The sequence below is a fragment of the Nomascus leucogenys genome, chromosome 8 (genome assembly GCF_006542625.1).
Source record: "Nomascus leucogenys isolate Asia chromosome 8, Asia_NLE_v1, whole genome shotgun sequence".
Classification (NCBI taxonomy): Eukaryota; Metazoa; Chordata; class Mammalia; order Primates; family Hylobatidae; genus Nomascus; species Nomascus leucogenys.
The window spans coordinates 45,231,725-45,254,506 of NC_044388.1; the positions used below are offsets into that span (position 1 = coordinate 45,231,725).

Below are 22,782 nucleotides of genomic sequence, written 5' to 3' on the forward strand. Positions count from 1 at the left end.
AGCATCCTTCTTTGCATTGAGGTAAGGTGTTCCTGGGCATTTTATACTCAAAGATGCATTCTATTTTTCTCTAGATCATATAGACATAATACGCTGTCATCTCTGCAGTGAAATTTGAGACTCCAGAGAAAAACTCTATCCTAATTCCTTTCCACTCTACTCCAATGACAGCATTGAAAATTCAACTTTAGACATCATTCATTTAGGTGTTTCTTCTAGGATTATTTTATAAAATGTAAATACCAGGAGGAGAATAATACATCAGTCTGGTTCATGTGAAGTCTTATTTTCCACCAGAATTTAGAAAACAATCTATTCATTCACTTTTTCATTCATTTAATTAATTCACTAATACAGTATTAACTTTGGGCCAGGTACTAGGGATTCCAAGATGGATAAGATGGTCTTTGCTTTCAGAAGTTTAGTAAAAATCTTGACTAATCTAGAGCCAATTTATGTTAGAAAGCAGCTTTAACCAAATAGCCTTAAACATTTGCCGCAGAGCTGAGACCCATAATGAAACATATTCCTTCAGCTAGTATGTCCCTTCAGAATAGAGAGGAAAGTAAAGTCGGTCATGATCTGAAACTTTGGATTTTAATTCTGACTCCAGTCATTTCTAGTTTTGTGATCTGGAGGAAGTCACGAAACTTCTTTCTAGCCTCAGTTTGAAGACAAGGCTGATCACATCACTAGGTGTTGTAAGAACTAGGTGAATAAGATATTAAAATGGCCAGGAATCCCAATGATTTGGGAGGCTGAGGCAGGAGGATAGCTTGAAGCCAGGAGTTCAAGACCAACCTGGGCCACATAGCAATATCTGGTCTCAACAAAAATATTTTTAAAAGTCAGGCATGGTGGCACACACTTGTAGTCCTAGCTACTCAGGAGGCCGAGAGCCCAGTTCAAGATCACAGTGAGCTATGACAGTGCTACTGCCAGCCTGGATGACAGAGTGAGACCCTGTCTCAAAAAAAAAAAGTGACATATATATACAACAATGTTTAGCAAATGCGTACGAAATTCTGTTCTAGCATTGTAAATGCCAGGACTGAAAGCTGTAGCGTTTGTTTTTATCAATGCATAGTATTTAATTTCTAAGAGGCAGAGTTATTCCTCTTTTCCTGAAAAGAAAATAATGCACTATGCTGGGACAGCTTTGCAACTTGCTACCTGGGTAACTTTATGCAAATTATTTGACCCTTCTGGACTTCTGTTTTCTTGCAGTATTGTGGGGAGGGCTGAGTGAGATATGGCATGTATGTGAGAGTGCCCAGCGCATAACAAGTGATCAATATGGGCTTGCTATTTTTACTATTTTGAAGAGATGTTAAAATGGAAACACTTTCTGTTTGAGTGTCCCAGTTGAAGCCCTACTGGGAAGTCCTAGACACAGATGATAACTATACCCACATTACCAAAATGAGGTAAGAGAGCATCAGTGCAGAACGTCCAGGGGAAGTGGTCACAAACCTGTGCTGACCACTCGCCACTAGTATGAAGAAGAGACTGAAGAAGAAAGAAAGAAATGGGTAGAGACTTTCTTAAGAGAGAGCTATATTGTACCGTGAGTTCCATGTGGGACCGTAGAGTTCTCCCTCACCTTAAGCCTGTGGAGAAGGGATTGCACAGAACTACCTACCTAGAGGGCTTGAGGAGTACCTTCTCGTTACTTCGGAAGTGGTAGATTGGACTCTGACATCACCTGCAAGACGCAAAGGGCTAGAGACTGTGGTTTGTTATCTTCTCTGGTGGCAAAGTATAAAAGGTGACAGAATTGGGCGTGGCCTGTGTTCTCAGAGCTTGTCAGAAGAAAGGATATATGAAAGCTTCTCACAGACCGTGCGTACCCCGTATGAAAGAAGCTGATTTGATGACTTCTTAGATACTACCCAAAAGGGCTGCCTGAAGTTGAGGGCAATGAGACTTCCGCAGAAAGATGCTGGAAGTGTTCACCTGGCTATCTAGGTGCTTAAAGTGATGCCAGAGGAGCTACTTGGCCTGTATTAAGTAATGACAAGTCCCTGAAAAAGTCATGAAATTGTAAACCAAAAGATATCTGAGACAGGTCTCAATCAATTTCAATTTGGATAATTTATTCTGCCACGTTTAAGGATGCATCTCTGCCACAGCCTCAGGAGGTCCTGAGGACACGTGCCCAAAGTGGGCAATGCTTCAATACATTTTAGGGAGCCACGAGGCATCAATCAATATGTGTAAGATGGTGGGAACACTTGAGGCGGGGGCTTCCAGGTCATGAGTAGACAAGAGACAAAAGGTTGCATTCTTTTGAGTCCTTGATCAGCCTCCCACTAAATACAGAATTTAGTCTGGCTCAGCGAATGTGCATTTTTACATCAACAATAGGGTAGAGGAAACAATCATATATGCATTTGTCTCAGGTGAGCCTCAGATGGATGACTTCGAATTCTATCTGCCCTTTGTCCGCAAGGAATTTCCTTGAGGGCAAATTGTGAGGGAGGTATGTAGCTTCTGAAATTTGTAGCTATCATATTTAGGAAGAAAATGGGAGGCAGGTTTCCCAGCTTGACATTTCGCTTGGCTTGGTGATTTCGGGGGCCTGAGTTTATTTTCCTTTCACAAAAGCATCCTGAGGAGAATCAATTCACACTTCCTTCCCAGACAAGCAGTAGGTCCTAGCAAAGGTCCTAGCTTTGCACAGGACCTACCAAGTAAACTTCCATTTCCCTTGCTAGGCTTCCACTTGCATCCCTCAGCCCTGGAGGAGCCAGAGCAATGTACTGAGGTGAAGGAAGAAAAGCAAAAGCTCCAGGCAGAACAAAGAGAGAAGCCCCCCACACCCTCTTTTCCCGTGTTAAGTAGACAGCGCCAAGCAGGACTGAGCTGGAAGTGGGGACAATTAACTTTTCATAAATTTTGGAAAGATTTAAAAATTACTGCTCTATCATGGATATATTAATTAAGGAATACAGAATGTATGTATTTACAAGTAGCAAAGGACTCTTTACTACTTAAAAATAAGTGAAAGTTCATGAAACTTGCCCTAGTTTCTATCTAAAAGTCTGGAAAAAATAATCCCACAAAGACAATTTGAATGAGCTACTGGAGGGCAGAAATAAAGTTTTTTGTTGTTGTTTTGACATGGAGTCTCACTCTGTCACCCAGGCTGGAGTGCAAGTGACATGATCTCAGCTCACTGCAACCTCTGCCTCCCGAGTTCAAGCAATTCTCCTGCCTCAGCCTCCCAAGTAGCTGGGATTACAGGCAAGTGTCACCACGCCTGGCTAATTTTTCTATTTTTAGTAGAGACAGAGTTTCACCATGTTGGCCAGGCTGGTCTCGAACGCCTGATCTCAAGTGATCCACCCACCTTGGCCTCCCAAAGTGCTGGGATTACAGGCGTGAGCCACCACGCCAGGCCTAAAATTACTTTCCGATTCCATCAAATCCAATGAGTCCTGCTCGCTGAATGTCAGTGTCCTTAGAAATGCCCACGTCTACAGCAATCTGAACAAAGAGCAGAGTTTCCTGGAGGCGTTCACATTCCTATGGCCCAGTGAGCATTTCAGAGAGACCTATTTGAATTGCATATAATAAGCTGGGTGGGTTGGCATGAGAGCTAGCTTCGTTTTTGTTTTTGTTGCAATCACATAATCAGGTACTGACTTACCTGACTGTTCAATTAAGAGTCCATTTAATTATGAGAAAAGAACAATGAAACCACAAATATCTGGGATCTTCTTAGGAAGCAGCTTAAGAGGCTGACAACTTTTCAGGTACAAACTGCCAGTTCAGAGATAAAACAGACAAATATTGAAACCTATTTTCTCAAGCAGTGACTCTCAAACTTCAGAGTGTGGATGCATCCTCCAGGGATCATGATAAAATCCAGATTCCCAGGCACAACTTCCGGAGATTCTGATACTCTAAGCTTTTGTTTGGGGCTTGGAAATGTACAAGAAGCTTCAGATCAACCCCCAATCTCACCATACACCTGCGCTTTACAAAGAATTCTCCCATAAAAATCGTACTCCTTTTGGGAGCTTAAATTTGTCAGAACAATACTGGACCTTAAAAAAAAAAGCTATTCCATAAAAAAGTGCTACAGTTATACTGACTTTCCATTGCACAGGGATTCATGATTCAGTAAGATTACTATGGTTCGCAAACTCAGAGGCAATAAATTATAACTACCAGTGTGTGAGTTTTTAAATGCTTATCCAGGGCTGACCCATTCTCCTCTTCTATGCATGGAATCAGAATACTAAAACCAGCTTCAGGGTTTATTCCTTCCAGAGTTCTCCGTTAATCTTGTCACAATAAATATTAACTACTATTTATATGGGTCTTCTACAGGCTACAGGCTAATCAAAGTTCTCCCCATAACAAATAGAGATTCAGCTTGTGATAGGCATAAATATTTATGTTTAAAAATGGGCATTTTTAAGAACTCCAACAAATCTAAAACATATTCTGATCTGTTGCTTTCCATAACAGTTCTCACGCTCTGCAGCCAGAGGCGTGGGCAGGAAATATTTGGCACTTTATTGCAATGCAAACTACAGGGATTATAAATTGGAAAGGCAGTGCATATAAACAAGAACAAAGACAGAGAAGGGGCAGAGGAGTCCTCCCCCACGCATGACACAGTGTCCTTGGTGGGAACTGTGCTTTATTAATGCACAGTTGAAATCCTAATTACTTCGGACTTATATGAGTCTTCTTTTCCTTAGAGAACTAGAACATCTTATTAAACCAAAAAATGCTAACTTCCTTATTCACTTTCAGCACAACACCATATTAAGAGTATCTTAAAATTTCTGCCGACCTAAAGGCTATTTCTGCAGGATTGCCTAATATGTGTTAGAAAAATATAGTTCCTACCTGCAAGGACCTGTCGGACAATCCAGTTGGAGACAGAAAACAGATGCAGAAGTAGTAACAATTCAAGGTAGACCATTAAAAGTATTACAATGAGGATGAAGTGAAATGTGATAGAAACTAGAGGAGGAGAGGAGATTGTTTCTAACTCAGAGGATCTGGAAAATCTCCTTGAAGATGCATCACTTTTGTATTTATATTTCCTAGCACAGTGTTTGTAAAACATATGGTCCTGGAGACTTTAGCAGCACATGACTACTCAAGTATGTCTTTTCAAGTCTAGCAAAGCTAGAAGTCCTTATGACTTCGATTGTATCCATTCTACATTAGAGAAATATCATTGAGCCTTTATTACGGTGTGAGGTATTTTGCTGAATGCTATGAATATGGGAGAGAATAAGACAGAGTACATTTTCTTATGGAGCTAATCAGGGAAAAAGACAAGAAACAAGTAAACAAATTAAAAAATATAATTAAAGGTTGTGAAAATGTTGCACAGGATGTAAGCAGGATAATGAGGGAGAAAGTAAGTGGGAAGAAGAGTGATTTGGGATAGTATGGTCAACAGAGTTCTCGGAGAAGTGTGAAATGGAACCAGACAATGCTGATTAGCCTGAGATGTGAAGAGGAGGGTAAAGAGCTATCCAGGGGTAGCAAACAGCATGCATAGAGGCCCAGAGTGGAAATGGGCCTGAACTGCTCAAGGAACAAAAAGTGATAAAAGAAAAAAAAAAAGGAAAAACAAACAGAAAAAATCTATTCACTCAGAATTCTATTTCTAGCAAAAATTTCTGTCAAAATTGAAGGTAGGCTAAGAATATTCTCAATGAACAAAAATAAAATGAATAGTTTGAGAGCAAACCAGTACTACAGAAATGCTATATGGAGGTCTTCTGGTGGAGGGGAAATGCAACCAGATTTAGACTATGGGGAAAAAAAGAGAAAAATCTCAGAAATTATTCATATGTGGGTATCTATCTTTTAAAATTCCTCTTGATTTATTTGAAGGAAGCAAACAATTTAAGCAAAAATTAAAACACTGTATTGTGTATTATGCTGTTTATAATGTACAGGCATGTAAAATCTATGACAACAGCAGCTCAAGAATGGCTCAGAGTAGAACAATATTGTTTAAAGACTATTGTATTTTATATGAAATGGAGCAGTGATAATTTAAGGTTGTATACTGTAATCTCTTAGAGCAACAAATAAGCAAATACAAAGAAAGAAAGCTAAAAAATATAGAGAAAATAAAATGGAATAATAAAAAGTATTAGATTAAGCCAAAATAAGGCAGAAAAGAAGGAATAGCAAAACAGAAAATGGAAGAAACAAATAGAAAACAAATAGCAAAATTATGGAGCTAAAGTCAACCATATTAATAATTAAATTACATATAAATGAATTAAATAGTCAAAAGGCCAAAACTATCAGACTAGACAAAAAGCAAGATTAAATATACGCTGAATTCAAAGGAGGCACCTCGAACACTTATAGGTTGAAAGTAAAAGGATAGAAAAAGACATCCTATGAAAATAAGTTTAAGAAAGTAGAAGTGTCTATATTAATATTAGACAAAATAAATGTCATGACAAGATGTTTTTACCAGAGATTAAGAAAATATTTTATAATGATAAAGGAAGAAATTCATCAGGAGAACCTAATAGTTGTAAATACAATTTAGCCAATAACAAAGCTTAAGAATACCTTCCAACACACATCAATAATAACATTGGTTATATATTTAAATGTAAAAACCAAAACTATAAAAACATAAAAACATGAGATATCTTCTGGAAAAATATAAAATAATATCTTCATGAAATTAGAACAGGCACAGATTTCTTAGGAAACAAAATGTATTGACCGTTACAAAGTGACAAATTAGATTTTATAAAAAGCAAAAGCTTCTGTCTGTAAAAGATATCATTAGGAAAACAAAAAGATAAGACAGTGCCTGGGGAAAAATATATGTAACACATGTATCTGATACAGAACTTTTATCCAGAATATATAATTAACTCCTACAACTCAATGATAAAAAGACAATCTAATTTTTTTAAAGGGCAAAATAATTTATTACATGTATCATAAAAGAAGACATAAAAATGACCAATAAGCAAGTGAAAAGGTGCTCAACATCATGTGTCATTAGACAAATACAAATTAAAAGAACAATTAAATACTATTGCATACCCACCATGAATACTAACATCAAATTAAAACAATATCAAATGTAAATGACCATATGGAACAACTAGAATTTGACCCATTCCCGAGGGGATTGCAAAATGGAACAAATAATTTGGAAAACGGATTGATAGTACTTAATAAAGTTAGACATATATCTACCTTATGACAAGAAATGTCTAGCAGTAGAAATTCTACTCCTAGATATTTACCTAAAAGGAGCAAATACTTAGTGTTAAAAAAGGATTTCTACAAGAATGTTTCTAGCAACTTTGCTCACAATAGCCAAAACCTCAAAACAACCCCAACGCCCATCAACACAAGAATTGATAGCTCGGCCGCCCCGTCAGGGATGTGAGGAGCGCCTCGGCCGCCCCGTCTGGGAAGAAGTGAGGAGCGCCTCTGCCCGGCCGCCCCGTCTGGGAAGAAGTGAGGAGTGCCTCTGCCCGGCCGCCCCGTCTGGGAAGAAGTGAGGAGCACCTCTGCCCGGCTGCCCCATCTGGGATGTGGCGAGCGCCTCGGCCCGACCGCCCCGTCTGGGAGGTCTACCACGGAGGCCAGAAGCAATGTGGGGGCTGGACGTGGTGGCTCACGCCTGTGGTCCCAGCACTCTGGGGGGCCGGGGTGGGTTGATCACTTCAGGCTAGGAGTTTGAGACCAGTCTGGCCAACATGGCGAAACATATGAAAAATACAACAGACAAACCAACCAACCAACCCAGTGACAACAAAACAGGTCTACCCTGGAGTCATACTCTAATTTTTTCTATTTTCCTCCCTTTCTGATCCTTTATCCCACTTTCTTTTTCTTCCTCTTCCTTCTCCTTCTTCTTTGTCAAATAGAGGATTGAGTTATTATCACTGATCCATATAAAGTCCCTCTCTCATTTATTTTCTTTAATTCCCACTCCCCATTTCTATTCCCCGTCTTCCCATGTGCAACCTTCCTAATATGTTTGATACACATCTTTTTGTTTGTATGTATTTTTAGAAAATGTTTATTGTTTTGTGTACAAAAAAAATTTAAAAAAAAACAGAAAAAAAAAAAGAATTGATCGCAACACTCAAATATTTACATATGTTCTGCATTATAATGTTCACTAAAGCTGGAACTATTTCGAAAGATGATTAATAATATAAAGGTAGAAACAATAAGGTCTTTGTTTTTGAGTAATTTCTTTCTCTTCCACTTCTGATACACCCATTAATCAAACTGTCTTGTACATGGATTTGTCATCTTTGAGCAGAAGGAAAATAACTAATACTGATGTTTGCCATATATAAGCACTGATGTGCTTACTTTACGCATTTTCCCATTTGCTTATTTACTCTTTGCAACACTCTAGGGGTAGATACTATTGTTATACTGATTTAACAGGGAGGAAACTGAGGTATGGAGACTTGCTCAAAACCATCTAGCTAGTGGGAGACAGAGTTGGGTTTTGAACCCACACATTCTGGCTGTAGAGTCTATACTCCTCCCACTGTGAATATTTCCTCCTATGACAGGGACTAGAAATAGAATCAAGGGAGTATGAAAAGCTCTTTCAAGATCATCTGGTCCAGTATTCTCATATCTGCCCACCTGACAAGTGAGAATCATGTAGGAGTTGTTAAAAACACAAATTCCAGCCTTATCCTAGATGATTATGATTCAGTAAATTTACATTGGTACCTAGAAATCTATGTATTTTTAAAGCTTAAAAGTTTGAAGAAACCATTGGTCCCTCCAAACTACATAGGGTTTGTAGGAATTTGTTAAATCGTTGACAAGCAGAATCGATTTTTGTCCTGCCGTAGTACCATTGGTGACATGAAACATCTTACACTTAGAGACCTTCCTTCCTTCTTCCTTTGTCCTTCTTCCTTTCCTTTCCTTTCCTTTCCTTTCCTTTCTTTTCCTTTCCTTTCCCTTTCTTCTTTCTTTCTTTCTTTTCTTTCTCTTTCTTTCTTTCTTTTGTCTTTACTTTCTTTTTTATTTATTTCCTTCCCTTCCTTTCTTCTTTCTTTCCTTCCTCCTCTCCCTCCCTTCTCCTTCCCCTTCCCTTCCCTTCCCTTCTCTCCCTTCTTCCTCCCTCCCTTCTTTCTTTCCTTCCTTCCTTCCTTCCTTCCTTCCTTCCTTCCTTCCTTCCTTCTTTCCTTCCTTCGTTTCTTCCTTCCTTTTTAGATGAGGACTTGCTCTGCACCCAGAATAGAATACAGTGTCACGATTGTAGTTCACTGCAGCCTCGAACTCCAGGGCTCAAGCATTTCTCCTGCCTCAGCCTCCTTAGTATTCTGCTGGGACCACAGGCATGCACTACCATGCCTTGCTAGTTTTTTTTTTATTTTTTATTTTTGTTGAAACAGAGTCTTTCTATGTTGTCCAGGCAGGTCTCAAACTCCTGGGCTCAAGCAATTCTTCCACCTTAGCCTCCCAAAGTTCTGGGATTACAGATGTGAGCCACCATATCTGGCCTAAATACTTTCTTAAATACAGCTGAATTCTATCCACTGGCCTAAATTCTGCATTGTGTGGGTCCCTAGCATAAGTGTATTCTCATCTCTTTAAATACATCAAATACTTGAGAGTTATCATCTCCCCTAAGGTTTTGTTTACCAGGCTGAAAGTCAAGCGGCTCTTTTACAGTGTTCTCATTGGAATATGCATTCAAGCTTCCTGCATCACCTCCAGGCTATTTTAGATGGCACATCCTCTTTGTTGATAATTTTCTTAAACTACAACTCTCAAACTGAGGGCCAAGTCCCTACTATGGTCTCATCAGTGCAAAGTAGAGAAGGACAGTCACAGATCTTGTGCACTATTATGTCTATCAATACTTTTAAAGCTTTCAGTATAAGCGTGTGTGTGTGTGTGTGTGAGTCTTGAGACACAAATCAATATTCATACTGAACCTGCTATCAATCAATTCCCTTAAGGCTTTTCTACACACGTTTCTGCTAAGCCACATCTTTGTTTTCTTTATCTTTCTGCTTGATTACTTAGATATTAATGTTTGTCCCCATTGGGTTCCATCTCAATGAGTTCTACCTATTCCTCTAGGGATAGCAAATATAATTCAGCTCATGTGTCAATTATGATTGGTTGGTAGTAACTGTCTAGAGTGCTCTGAAAACACTATGAGCCTTCACCCCAGCTGATAGGGAGAGGTCTCCACCATCTATTAGCCTCATCTGTTTGTGGTGACGGGTGGGGTGCTAGTGGCTTACTCTTCATGTCTGTGTCTTTCAAGCTCCAGCCCATCAACATATATTGTAGAAAATTCAGGGCAAGGAAGGTGCTGGTGGACCAGGGAGTCATTAACACATAGGTGGCATTTAAAACCACAGGGATGGTCAGATCGTGTATGAAGGTGGTGTAGGTAAAGAGAAGGAAGTTCCAGAGTGTGAAAGAGCAGTTAGTACAGTGACACTTGGTGTGGAATCATTGCTAATCTGCTGTCTCACCTTCATGCATGGGGCAAGGCCAAGTCCATAGACACCTCCAGCTCCCACTGCATCTCCACCCTCAAGGTTGCTGAATCCTGGGCCAGATATGTGTGCAGGAACCAGGTGCAAGGACCCAATCTATCCTGCAGGTCGGTCACCCATGTGACTGAGGCTGGGGGCACTAAGACACAGACACAGCCTCCAGTTTGTCCTCCTGGGCTCCAGTTTCCCCCTCTCCACCCCAGTACCATTTCTCTTCGCTCCTTCCTACCTCACCTCCCTTATTCTTCTAGCAGGCCCAACAAAAGATGCAGAAAAAATAGCCTTAAAAGACTGCCTCACCAGTTCCCATAATTGCATGAGGTCTAATCCTTATCATAAAGGTCTTATTCTATGTCAGTCATAGTGGTTCATTCTTCTCATCAAACCCTGATGTGGAATTTGGTGATATCAAGGAAGCCAAGAGAAGAAAGCTTTCCTAAAAGGATGAAAGGGTTGTTATTATCACAGTTAATCCTCAAAACCACCTTATGAATACTATGAGCTCTTTTTACAGATGAGAAAACCATGGTTCAAAGACATTAAAGGCAGAACTAGTAAGCAGAAAAGCCAGATCTGAAACTATTTATTTCCTATTTCAAAATTAATTACCTTAATTACTACACTAGGTCTTTTATGGAAAAAAAATAGAGGGAGGGAAAATAGAAGAACAATGTTTTTATTGTTTGTTTGTTTTAAAACACCTAATTTTGAAACTGTTATGTGAAATAGATGAAGCATGGCTGCTCTAGTTGAAATGGGGGGTAGGGGCAAGGAGCACCAGTTTGTTTCCCATCAAATTTTAAGCACAGCTCTTAGGGTGCCCCAAGTAAGGAACCTCAGGGACATCCCCATTGGGAAATCACAACAGTTTGCCACGCCACTCCCATAAGGATAATAGGAGGAATGGGGGCACATCCAGTCTTACACTTGCACAGTGAAAACAGCTCTTCCCTGTGAGTTCAATCTAAGAAAACTCACCAATATCAGGGTTTGCCGCAGCCCTAGTTAAAGAGCCTGTATTACTCTATTACTCCATACTACAGTCATTCCAAAGTACAGGATGTTTAAATGTTTAGCCTTCTGAATTCATCTCACTGCCTGCAGGCATAGACTGCAGGGTACCAAACAGTCAATTAAACAAAGAACACACAATTTCTAAAACAATTCTTTCTCTATTTAAATAGTATATATGCAAAGCTTTGAAAATTTAATTGGGAAGCAAATGGCTTTGCATCTTCAAAAGCTGTTTCTAAACAAACGAAATCTAAAGCTAGGGAATAAATTTATTCTCAGTCATTAAAAGACAATTTTAGCCATGTTGGATGCCTGACCCAAGAAAGGGCTGGAAAATTGTCACCCTACAGTGAAGATTCAGATGGGACACAGTAGATCATTCTAAATATTTAAAGATCTTCTTTATTGGAAGATGGTTTAGATGTATTCTATACGGCAGAGGGAAGATGATAGATTTTAACGTTTGAGCAAATCATCTTCAGACAACCTTGATTTTGGTCTTGGAGATGGTCACTGTGGCAAACTGCAAGAAACATAAGGAATTAAGCTTTTTTTTGTTTTTTTTTTTGTGCTCTGAATTGAATGTTAAGAAAACAGAAATAAATAGATCTACTCTGAAGCAATCTATTCCTTTGAAGTGTACTCAAAGTGACTTTTAACCATATATTAAATAACAATACATGGGGGAAATATCTTTTTGTTGGTCTGGGTTTTGATGTGATGCAAATGAAAATTCATAGATACAAAATGTGCTTTTTCTTTCCTTCCCATGCTGGTGCCATAGATCTCGTCGGATATAGGGAAGCACTAACACAGCAGGGCAATTTTTTATGTAAAGTGTTTTCATAAAATTCATTTTTTCTAGAACACAATTGTTAATTCAGCTTCCTTTATGCCTGAAGTGGATTGGGCTTCTAACATGGAGTTGTGGATTATGGTATCAAGATACACAGTGGGTTGGATTAAAGCTCAAACAGTTGCTTGTTGCTATCTGGGGTGGTAGAAAGCGGTATGTATGCAGGGCACAATGAACAAGTGTAGAAGCACGCTTCTTCCCTTCTCTCTGCCTTGCAGTGGCATCTCTTCCAGGCTATTTCTCATTTCTTCTCAAATGTTGGGGATTGTTGGCCTCTATGATTTCCCTGAGTAAGCATCGATAGTGATAGGTCACAACTGTCGAAGGATTGTGATATTTGCCTTTTAGCTACATCAGCTGAAAGTCCTAATGTGTCTTCACCAACCTCCACTTTAGAGCTTTACCTGCCACCTGGCCAATGATAGGGCCAAGGGAAGTGGATGCAGCATTAGTGGTGATTTTCCAGACTCAACTAGGACTTGACATTGAGTTGTTAAAAGAAGATGCTAATTGTCAATATCTCCTGTTAATCTGTTTTATTAAAACCAGATTATACTCTTTCTCTCTTACCCTCTCTGCCATTCACATACAAGCCAGCTGTTGGGTACCTGGGTCTAATCTTCAGTGTCCTTCTAGCTCGTAGATCCTCATTCTCCCCTGCTTGGAGACACATCACTTAAAGCAGGTCTTTATCTTTTTTCAGCAGCCAGACTGCCAAATGCTGTGTTAAGTCCTGGTTGTCTGCTGCATCCCTGTAGTATTCGCCTTTTAAATTAGAAAGTCTTCAACACCAGAAGAAAACACCTTTAAAGGTGAAATTTCAGGTGTGGCCAGTTAGGTTGGAGAGAGTTTCATAGACAGTGGCCCCCAAGGCACCAAAGCCAGATGGCTGCCTGCTTCTCCTTTCCCCTACGCCAGCCTGACACTGACACCCTGACACCTGACAGCCCCACTGCCACTTTCATGGAAGATTTTCTGTGGGACACATGACAGGGGGCCTCCCAGTTTAATACAGTTATCTCAGTGGCCTTATCTATTTATAGAAACACACCTGACCTCATTTGATTTACAAGGTAACAGAGAATAACAGAACTCACAAATTATAGATAAGAGAAAGTGTTGATGTGTAGAAAATAAAAATATTCTATAAAGCCTAGAAATGACTCTATCTCAAAAATTTCCAAATGTATTGAGGCCTGAAGAGACAGAGGAAATGAAAGAATGACATACCTACAGATCATTTTCATGGAGAGGAGCTCCCTAATCTCTCCTTTTTCATTCTATATGTGTTTGTAACCTTTATGTGTCTCTGTTTCCTAAAATGGAGATAATAATTGTACCTACTCAAAGAGTTAATATGAAAATTAAATGAGTTAATATAGGCAAACAACTTTGAAAAAGCCCAAACAGCTCAATCAGTGTAAACTATGATTATTTTTAATCAGGGTAGTCCTTTGCTTTGGACAAAAATAAAGACCTAACTCATGAGTGGGACATTTTGTAACAATTTAATATTCTGGAAGGAACACTCATTTTTGGCATCCTCAGGCATATTCAAATTATTCTGGCAGGCTGCCTTCTCTACAGATGCTATTTATACCCATCTTTTTTGACAGGTCAAATGCTTCCTTATATACTAATCATCCTATATTTTCTTGGCATATATTTGAATGGAAAATTATCTCTCTTCTTCGTTCTTAAACATTTTTTGAAAACATGGAAGATAGGACATTACACGAACAGCTTCTAAGAAAGCTGTTGACATAGTGGATCTCAATATATTTTCCCTGCTTTGTTCTTAAATCGAGTGACTGAGGTTATTGAATGGGTAATTAGTTAAGTTCATAAACCAGATAAAAAGCAAAAGCAAAAGGATATATTGAAAGTCGTGTAATTGCACGTTTTTTAGTTTTAAGGAGAGCACCCCAGGATCCATCTGAAGCCTTGCTTTTCCTTTCTATCAACAGCCTCTGCGAACAATGCCATTTGTGCTCTAGGGTTGTTTTGAACTCTGAGCAGGCAGTGGCTTTGGGGAGGGTGGCAATACCTTTCCAACTGTTCAGACTGATCTCCCAGTACACTTTGATGCACCCAAATAGAAAAATTATACAGCCATACATACACACACGTGTATAAATGTATACAGACACACACACATATATATGTGTGTATATATGTATACACACCACACAGTGATATGTTGCTTTATGATAGGGATATGTTCTGAGAAATGCATAAGGGAATTTGGTTGTGTGAACAACACAGTGTACTTACATAAACCTACGTGGTATAGCTTACCTACACACTTAGGCTATGAGGTATGGTCTATTGCTCTTAGGCTACAAACCTATACAGATGCTACTGTAGTGAATTCTGTAGGCCATTGTTACACAATGGTAAGTATTTGTGTATCTAAACATACTTAAGCACAGAAAAGGTACAGTAAAACTATAGCATAAAAATAAGAATGGTACACTTGTATAGGGCACTTCTCATGAATGGAGCTTACAAGACTGGAAGTTGCCTAGGGTGAGTCAGTGAGTGAGTGGTAAGTATTTATGTAAAAAGTACTATAAAAACACAGTGTAAGGCTGGGCGTGGTGGCCCACTCCTGTAATCCCAGCACTTTGGGAGGCCGAGGCAGACAGATCACCTAAGGTCAGGAGTTCAAGACCAACCTGGCCAACATGGTGAAACCCCGTCTCTACTAAAAATACAAAAATTAGCCAGGCATGGTTGTGGGCGCCTGTAATCCCAGCTACTAAGGAGGTTGAGGCAGGAGAATCACTTGAACCCAGGAGGGGGAGGTTGCAGCATTGCAGTGAGCCAAGACAGTGCCATTGCAGTCCAACCTGGGAGACAAAACCAAAACTCTGTCTCAAAAAAAAAAACAAAAAAAACCCCACAATATAAGATAAGAAATAGTACATTGTATGGGGCACCTACTGTGATTGAAGCTTGCATGTCTAGAAGTTGCTCTGGGTGAGTCAGTAAGTGAGTGATGAGTGAATGGGAAGGCCTAGGACATTACTGTACACTACTGTAGACTTTATAAACACTGTATGCTTAGGCTACGCTAAATTTATAAAAACTATTTTTTCTTCAATAATAAATCAACTTTAGCTTACTTTAATTTTCTTCGTAAACTTTATTTTTTGACTCTTTTGTAATAACAGCTTAAAACACAAATGCATTGCACGGCTGTACAAAAACATTTTCTTTCTTTATATTCTTATTCTATAAGATTTTCTATTTTTGAAATTTTTGATTTTTAAAAAATTTATAAACTTTTTTCTGTGAAAAATGAGGACATAAACATGCACATCAGCCTAGGCCTACATGAGGTCAGGATCATCAGGACATCACTGGGTGACAGGAATTTTTCAGCTCCATTATAATTTTGTGAGAACACCATCATATATGTGATTCATTGTTGACAAAAGCCTTGTTATGCGGTACATGACTGTATATGTCTATATTCATTCAGTCCTCACTATTATCTACAGATTCATACTTGTGAACTTGTCTACTTGCTAAAATGTATTTGTAACCCCCAAATCAATAGAGTAGCCCATGTGCAAGTAGCCAGCTGAGGTTGAATGAGGCAACCTCTGTCTCCCTGTTCCAACTCTCCCACAGAGAGGACGAAGGCCATAGGCACAGCATAGGGCAGTGCATGAAGTTCTAGCTCTGGGGCCAGTTGACTGGGATTTGAATCTCAACTCTGGCTCCTGCTAATGGGGTGGCTCCCAAGCAACTCACTTAAGGCTTCTGAGCCTCATTTTCTCTTTCGTAATAAAGAAAATCCAGAATGAGTTCTTTTGGATTTAAGATTATAATCTATGTGAGATATGGGGATGGATGGATGGATGGATGGATAGATAGATGTACATATTTCTTGTAGGAGCAATGTTTTCAGTATTGGCTTATTCAGTGTCTCGGGGCAAGATGACTATAGAAGATAACTACTACGAATAAGGAGAATTTAGTGCATGTATACACTCAACACGAAAGGTCAAGACAATGTGGAGGACTTGCAGGCCACTTGATGACTTTGGCTTTTGATCAGAGTCATTGGACTGAAATATTATGAAGAGGATTACTCTAACTCTTGTGTTGATAATTGTCTAGTGGAGGTGAGAAGAGCAGAAAGAGAGAGACTGGTGTGCAGGCCAGTTGCAGTAAGTCAGATTGAAAAATTGGGCCTGGGCTTGCTACTTCCTCTGTCTGATCCTGGATCTGTGCAGGAGTCGCCCTCAGCTCCTTCTGGGCTTCCTTCGAATGTCACCTTTGTGAAGCCTTTCTTGAGTGCTCCAGCTAAACTGCAAACCTCAACCCTAGGCCCTGTTTTATCTTACCCTTCTCCACAGCATTTAGCAATAGGTAATATATTGCATATTTTACTTTTTAATTTTTTTCTGAAATGCTGCATTGAACCTAACATTCAAAGGTAGATTTTTCTTTTGTCTTTTGGTAACTCATATCTCTGAGTTCAGAGGAGTGCTTGACACATATAGGTGCTCAAAAAATGTTTTCATGGATGAATAGATGAACAAATGAAATGAGTAAACATTAAAAGGTAATGTGGATAAATTGAACTCTGAAGGAATGCTTAATCTTTAGAGAAGTATCCAAATGATTCTTTTTCTTTAACCTGGATGGAAAAACTTATCAAGCTATTATTTGAATTTCATGACAATTTAAAACTAATGCTTATGGATGTGAGAGGAAGATTTAAGAGTAACTATAATGTCTCTCTTCCTCCCATCAATACAGTAATATGCCTTTTCCAAAAGGAGATGTTTGAAGGGGCAAAGACTATGTGCATTTTTAAAGCTCCCTTAATTTTGTTTTATAGGGTTATACCACAATTCAGAAAAAAGAGCACACTCAATTTAATGTTTCTTTTTCATACGTCAATATGTGAGTGATATGCTTTCTTTGACCACGAAAGTAATGCACAATGTGTATATATATATTTTGTTTGTTTGTTTGCTTTTTACTTTAAGTTCCAGGATACATGTGCAGAATGTGCAGGTGTGTTACATAGGTATACATATGCCATGGTGGTTTACTGCACCTATCGATCCATCATCTTGGTTTAAGCCCCACATGCATTAGGTATTTGTCCTAATGCTCTCCCTTCCCTCACCCCTACCACCCGACAGGCCCCAGTGTGTGTTGTTCCCCACCCTGTGTCCATGTATTCTCATTGTTCAACTGTCACTTATGAGTGAGAACATGTGGTGTTTGGTTTTCTGTTCCTGTGTTAGTTTGCTGAGAATGATGGTTTCCAGTTTCATCCATGTCCCTGCAAAGGACATGATCTCATTCTTTTTATATAGCTGCATAGTATTCCATGGTGTATATGTGCCATATTTTTTTAATCCAATCTATCATTGATGGGTATTTGGGTTGGTTCCAAGTCTTTGCTATTGTGAATAGTGCTGCAATAAACATACATTGCACAATGTATATTTTAAAGGGTATAATGAATTTATTTTGGAATCCTATGTTGACATGTATAAGAAAATAAATAAAATATTAGTCCTAGAATTCAATGAGATAAAATCCCAACAGCCAGAAAGTGCTTCCTTAATGTTCCAAATGCAGTTTTTAGATGTAGTTATCACCATAGATTTGGATTGTTACGGGGTTTTCCTGATCAGCCACTACAAAAGTCTGCTATTTAGTGAATTATTACAATTTGGGGTGGTGGAGGAGGAGTTTGACTGCAAAATAGTTAATTCAATAAGAGAAATAGACACAGACAAATCAATCAGAAGTTTTAGATAGAAGATTTTCTGAACTCTTAAATGTCTGACATTGACGTTTATTCTAATGCCTGACTTGACCTCTATTCTAAAATACTTCAGAATTGAAATCTTAAGGTACCACACATTCCCTTATTGTAATTTCTCTCTCTTCCATCTCTCTTTTTTCCTCATTACACTTTAGTCATCTAACACTCTGCCCTCCAATACTACTTGGTTATAGGTCCCTGGGGAATAAGAAATGTCCTGATTCTTTTATATATTTCCAACATAGGATCTGACACATAGTAGGTATTCAATTTTGGTCTGTAATTTAGGTTAATTAGTAGGAATCTCATTGTCAAATACATCACACATATGTACCCACACATACATATGTATACACAACACATATATATGTGTGTGTGTCTGTGTGTGTGTGTGTGTGTAGACATAAACGTTTTTCCATACTGACTTCCAGAAAGTTGAAGAGCTGTATTTCCCAGGTAAAATTGGAAAACTTGACCAAAGACGGATTTTTTAGTATTTAAGGGGTCTTCTCCATGAAAAGCTGAGTTTCTCCTCCCTTTGGTAAAAATAGAGGAACACCTTACCTGATGAAATACCATCTTAAGGAAATGTCCACTTCCCTTCAACCTGACAGCTAATCTTTAACAATAGCTGCAGAAGCAGATGGCCTTGCTGTCCTACGTGTGGCTTTCTCCCCCAGGGCTGTGCCTAAAGGCAGGTGGGAGAGTGGGCTGAAGACATCTGGATGGGAGACACACGAGGGAGGGGTCCGCCTGAACATGTGCTGTGTAAGGAGAATGGTGGGAGGCATAGCGGGGCCCCCGCCCCTTGTCCCAGTGAGTCCTGGGTTCCCAGCACCGGTCCCTTCTGTTATCTTTCCTTACCACGCACAGTGCCTGAGTCACCCTTTGGGTTCCTTAGACTGATTATCTCCATTCGTCAAGCAGAGTGTGGGACTCCTCTTGGTCCTGATCTACTCGAGCTAGCACAGTCTCATTTGTTGCCATGCTTGCATGTCCCCGTTTGAACTAAAAACTGCTTCAAAGCAACAATGCCATCTCAAGTCAGGCATCTTTCTCTCTAACCCCACCTGCAAGAGCGCTGCTCCCTGTGCTGCTCACTAAATGGCTGTTTAATTAAACATGTGTGTGTATACATGTATTGGGGCTATTTAGTGGACTGCAGAGGACGGAGAAAGGTGTTTGTTTGTTTGTTTGTTTTGTTTGTTTTTGCTTTACTTCCATAAACTGGATATCCCAATCTGCAACTTCTCCAACACCCATTATTCCTCCCAGGACAAAAGTCAACAGATAAGCAAAGTAAAATTTCTCTTGCATTCAGATATTCTGTTATTCTGACCTCCATTCTGTCATGAGCCATGCTGACTCTACCAAGATAAAAATGGACAAAATAAAGCATTCCTACACCACTTCATACAGGGTGTGGACAGGCTCCTGCCTGGGTTCCAGCCCACATAGCCTTCTTACTCCTTCCCTGTTGAGCCCACCTTCCCTTCACCACATGCTCAGCCTAGCCTTTGACAGTCTCTGGGCTGTCCTAACCTCAAGCAGAGGAAGTGAGAAGGTTCTAATTATATGCCCCAGGACAGAGCAGTGAGTCACACTTGCTATAATCTGATCTTGTTGGGTGTCACAGTCCTAATAACAGGCCTTCTGAAGGGCTCCAATGGTCTAGAGTGCCAAACTCCAGTTCCTCCATGAGTATGCAGATCAGATTCCTGACTTAGTCCTGATACCAGGGCCTTTGTCCAGGAGAAGCTCTCATTTCCTCATGTCAGCCCACACTGCCATCCCCATCCCATCCCAGCTGTCCACAGACAGAATAGCAAGCTGCTGCATCCTTCTCTTAATTAATAGGACTCCACTGGGCAGAAAATAGCAACTTTTGTCCCTGTAGCCCAATGGGTTAGGAAAAATATCTGCTGTTCCATCCACACCTGAACTTTTAACTGCCAGGCATAGGTCATAGACTGACAGCAAGCAGTATGAGACTCACCTCCCTCCCATCAACTTGAAAATGAGACTCACTTTTAGCATCCCTATTGCTTGAATATTTTCAGCTGTTGAAAGAAAACTATGTAAGGGATTCAAATAGAAACGAAAACCTTTATTCAGTTGATGCATCATCAAGAACACTGGAGACCAGGTGACTCCTGGTAGTGGAAACAGGGTCAGGATTTTACAGGGTAGGGGAAAGTCCAGTATGTGTCTTTGTAATTTTGACCGAGGCAGCATATTTTTTCCATTTTAACCAGAAACTGCAGTCCAGGGTACTAATATCCATCAAAATAATCTTTTGAAATAAGTGATTTATTTTGGTTTAAAAGGTCTTCAAAGTTCACAGGTAAAGAGGCTGATAGCCAAAAGAAGGAAGGAAAGAAGGAGGAAAGGAAGGAAGGAAGGAAGGAAGGAAGGAAGGAAGGAAGGAAAAGAAAGAAAGAAAGAGAGAAAGGAAGGAAGAAAGAAAGAAAGAAAGGAAGGAAGAAAGAAAGAGCGAGAGAGAGAGAAAGAAAGAAAAGAGAAAGGGGAGAGAGGGAGAAAGAAAGAGAGAAAGGGAAAAAGAAAGAAAGAGAGAAAGAAAGAGAAAGAAAGAAGAAGAAAGAGAAAGAGAGAAAGAAGGAAGAAGAAAGAAAGAAAGAGAGAAAGAGAAGGAGAGAAAGAAAGAAATAGAAAGAAAAAGAAAGAAAGAAAGAGAAAAGAAAAGAGAGAGAGGGAGGGAGAGAAGGAAGGAAGAAGGAAGGAAGGAAGGAGAGAGAGAGGAGAAAGAAAGAAAGAAAGAAAGAAAGAAAGAAAGAAAGAAAGAAAGAAAGAAAAGAGAAAGGAGAGGGAGGGAGAAAGAAAGAGAGAAGAAGAAAGAAAGAAAGAGAAGAAAGAAGAAAGAAAGAAAAAGAAAGAGAAAGAGAAAAAGAAGGAAAGAGAGAAAGAAAGAGAAAGAGAAGGAGAGAAAGAAGGAAATAGAAAGAAGAGAAAGAAGGAAAGAAAAGAAAGAAAGAAAGAGAAAGAAAGAAAAAAAGAAAGAAAGAAGAAAAGAAAAGAAAAGAAAAGAAAAGAGAGGGAGGGAGGGAGAGAAGGAAGGCAGGCAGGCAGGCAGGAAGGAAGGAAAGAAGGCAGGCAGGCAAAGGTAGAAGGCAAGGGAGAGACTGGGGACCCTATAAGGTGTGTTTTATTCCTCTTACATCGTCAATGCTTCTCAAAATATCTTTGGTACAGGCAACAGATGTTTTTGTTTTTATTGACTTTTAATTTTTTCAGTAGGGGAACAGGTGGTGTTTGGTTACATGAATAAATTCTTTAGTGGTGGTTTCTGAGATTTTGGTGCACCCATCATCCAATAAGTGTACACTCTACCCAATGTGTATTCTCCTCCTCCCCCTTCTGCCCTTTCCCTTGAGTCTCCAAAGTACATTGTATCATTCTTATGCCTTTGTGTCCTCATAGTCTAGCTTGCACTTAGGAGTGAGAACATATGATGCTTGGTTTTGCATTCCTGAATTACTTCACTTAGAATAATGGTCTGCAATTCCATCCAGGTTTCTGCAAATGCCATTATTTTGTTCCTTTTTATGGCTGAGTAGTATTATGTGTGTGTATACATATATATCACGTTTTCTTTATTCACTCGATTGATGGGCACTTGGGCTGGTTCCGTATTTTTGCAAGTGTGAATTGTGCTACTATAAACATGCATGTGCAAGTATCTTTTTCATAAAATAACTTCTTTTCCTCTGGGTAGATACCCAGTAGTAGGAATGCTGGCTGGATCAAATGGTAGATCTACTTTTAATTCTTTAAGGAATCTGCACGTTGTTGCTCCATAGTGGTTGTATTAGTTTACATTCACACCAAAGGGTGTAAAAGTGTTCCCTTTTCACCACATCCATGCCAACCGCTATTTTGTTTTATTTTTTGTCTATGGCCATTCTTACAGGAGTGAAGTGATGTTACTTTGTAGTTTTGATTTGCATTTCCCTGATAATTAGTGATGTTGAGCATTTTTCATATGTTTTTTGGCCATTTTTATGTCTTTTGAGAATTGTCTATTTATGTCCTTAGCCCACTTTTTGATGATGGGATTATTTGGGTTTTTTTGTGTTTTTGTTTTTGTTTTGTTTTGTTTTGTTTTTTTGCTGATTTGTTTGAGTTCCTTGTAGATTCTGGACATTAGTCCTTCATCGGATGCATAGTGTCTGAAGATTTTCTCTCACTCTGTAGGTTGTCTGTTTACTCTGCTGATTATTTCTTTTGCTGTGCAGAAGCTTTTTAGTTTAATTAAGTCCCATCTATTTATCTTTGTTTTTGTCGCATTTGCTTTTGGGTTCTTGGTCATGAACTCTTTGTCTAAGCCAATGTCTGGAAGAGTTTATCTCATGTTATCTTCTAGAATTTTTATGGTTTCAGGTCTTAGATTTAAGTCTTTGATCCATCTTGAGTGGAATTTTGTACTACTCAAGTGCAAAATTGTGAGAGACGATGATCCAGTTTTATTCTTCTACATACATGTGTCTTGCCAATTATCCCAGCACCATTTGTTGAATGGTGTCTTTTTCCCACTTCATGTTTTTGTTTGCTTTGGCAAAGATCAGTTG

The 22,782-nt window shown here is 39.3% G+C and overlaps 1 protein-coding gene across 1 annotated transcript in view; it reads right to left on the minus strand.

Moving 5' to 3' along the window:
• ZMAT4 (zinc finger matrin-type 4) overlaps positions 1-22,782 on the minus strand; it is a 234,859-nt gene that overhangs the window by 51,146 nt on the left and 160,931 nt on the right. The window lies entirely within an intron of this gene.